This window comes from Macaca thibetana, chromosome 8, assembly GCF_024542745.1.
Source record: "Macaca thibetana thibetana isolate TM-01 chromosome 8, ASM2454274v1, whole genome shotgun sequence".
Lineage (NCBI taxonomy): Eukaryota > Metazoa > Chordata > Mammalia > Primates > Cercopithecidae > Macaca > Macaca thibetana.
This window is the reverse complement of record NC_065585.1, coordinates 77,251,370-77,253,852: the sequence shown is the minus strand read 5'-3', so window position 1 is coordinate 77,253,852 and position 2,483 is coordinate 77,251,370. Positions and strand designations below refer to the sequence as shown.

The 2,483-nt window shown below is 41.8% G+C and overlaps 1 pseudogene; it reads left to right on the top strand.

The window, feature by feature from the left end:
• The first annotated feature begins 934 nt into the window (after positions 1-934).
• LOC126960680 (60S ribosomal protein L17-like) lies at positions 935-1,422 on the top strand (annotated as a pseudogene).
• Positions 1,423-2,483: the final 1,061 nt, after the last annotated feature.

Sequence of the window (2,483 nt, the reverse complement as noted above, 5' to 3'; positions counted from 1 at the left end):
CTGAGCAGTTGCTCTGCAGACCCCACTGAAGTGCTGGAAGTATCCCCATCTGGCACAGCTCCTCACAGACATCCCTTCCTGGGTTCCCTGGCTCAAGTGCACCCTGACTTGGGGACTCCTCTTTGAAGGCAGTCCAGGGATCCCTGACCTAAAGCTCTCTTTTGCCCTTCCTCTAGTCACTTCCTCAGGTTTTGATGCCTCCCCTCAGGCCAGATTATAATCAAATACCCTCCTTTCTCCTTGAGATTGAAAGGACTATCACTCTCTTTAGCACTTTCTAGGTGATTTCAGAGGAAAACAATATATAGTTTAAATTTCCTGCCATATAGCAATATATGGTTTGAATATGTAAAAAATGAAAGCAATTCCATTTACATGAAGTTCTAGAACGAACAAAACCTCTCTGTGATGATAAATATCAGAATAGTGGTTGCCTCTGGAGGGAGTATTGACTGGAAAGAGGCATGAGGATCATTTCTAGAATGAAGGAAATGTTCTTGAAGGGAGTGGGGGTATATGTTTGTCAAAATTTATTGAACTATATATTTAAACTATGCATTTATTTTATGTACATTTAAACAGATAAAGCAGGATGACAAATAGTTCAAAAATGAAAGAGAAATGTCCATGTGAGAATAATTCGGCAAATATTTAGATGTCAAAATGGTTTGGTTTTAAATTTCTGACTTTATTAGGGCCATAATAAAGGCCTTTATTAGGGCCTTTACAGGAAAGGCCCCACTAGCAGCATGTAGCTCTGCTAAGGGATATAACAACATTTTTATCCACAGGCAATGATTTCTTATTAGTCAAGCTCTTTAAATAGAGGAGAAATGTTTGCACATTGCATATGTTTAAAAGTTAGCTAGAACTCACCGCTCTTCCTCTTCCCCTAAGTGGCCTGAGGTGATCTGTGAAAACGGTTTGCCACTCACTTGACCCAGAAAACTCCGCGAAATCATGAAGAGGTTCAAATCTTCATGTTCACTTTAAGAACACCTGTGAAACTGCCAAGGCCATGAAGGCTTTGCCTATATGGAAAGCCACCAAGTATCGGAAAGATGTCACTTTACAGAAACTGTGTACCGTTCCGAAGTTACAATTGTGGAGTGGGTAGGTGCTCCCAGGCCAAACATTGTGGCTGGGCACACGGCTGGTGGCCCAGAGAGTCTTGAATTTTTGCTGCACGTGCTTTAAAATGCAGACAGTAATGCTGAACTTCAGGGTTTAGATGTAGATGCTCTGGTCATTGAGCACAGCCAGGTGAACAAAGCATTTAAGATGCGCCATCGGACTTACAGAGCTCATGGTCAGACCAACCCGTACGTGAGCTCTCCCTGCCACATTGAGATGATCTTTCCTGAAAAGGAACACATTGAACCAGAAGAGGAGGTTGCACAGAAAAAGAAGATATCCCAGTAGAAACTGAAGAGGCAAAAACATATGACACGGGAATAAATTCAGCACAAATAAAGACAAAGGTAAAAAAAAAAAAAAAAAAAAAAGGTTACTAGACGAGATTCAGTGCACGTTTCTGTAGCTTTTGTCAACAGCTGACCCCCAATGTTTCTACCTACAGAGTGGTCACTAAGTTTAGAAATATAGGCGGCTCTCTGCCCTATCTCACTATGTTAAGTGACCACCAATTAGTGCCTGCACTTAACACAGGAGGAAAGGTCACCTGGAGAGCACCACCACATGACCCCAGGGTGGTGAGGAACTGGTAGGATGATCATACCTAAAATTAGATTGGATGACGTAGCCCTGTGGAGTATGCTGCATGATGGCCAGATCAGAACACCCCTGGGTATCGCGTAAGCCAGAAAAAATTAGGACACGGAATGAAAAGTTGAATTTGAATACTGGATAAGCAACAAATAACTTTTTGTATAAGTATACATATATATAAGTATATAAGGATACTTATATATCCCTTGCATATTTCGGATGTATATGCATGGACCTACTTGCAAGGGACATAATTATACTAAAAACGTATCTGGTTTTTAATCTGAAAGTTAAATTTAATTGTGACTGGGTGCGGTGGCTCATGCCTGTAATCCTAGCACTTTGGGAGGCTGAGGAGGGTGGATCACCTGAGACCAGAGTTTGAGACCAGCCTGGCCAACATGGCGAAACCCTGTCTCTATTAAAAATATCAAAAATTAGCCGGGCATGGTGGCGGGTGCTTATAATCCCAGCTACTTGGGAGACAGAGGCAGGAGATTTTCTTGAACCCGGGAAGTGGAGGCTGCAGTGAGCCGAGATCACACCACTACACTCCAGCCTGGGCAACAAGAGCAAAACACTGTTTCAAAAAAAAAAAAAAAGAAATATAAATTAAAAAAAATAAGTTTAATTGAGTGTCCTCCTGCATTTTTATGTGCAAAGTCTGGTAAGCATGAGGTACCCTAAAAAGGCAGGCTCCTCCTTGCCACCCACCATGAAAACCAGAGACAAAATCTGACTCAGTGGTTTTCAAA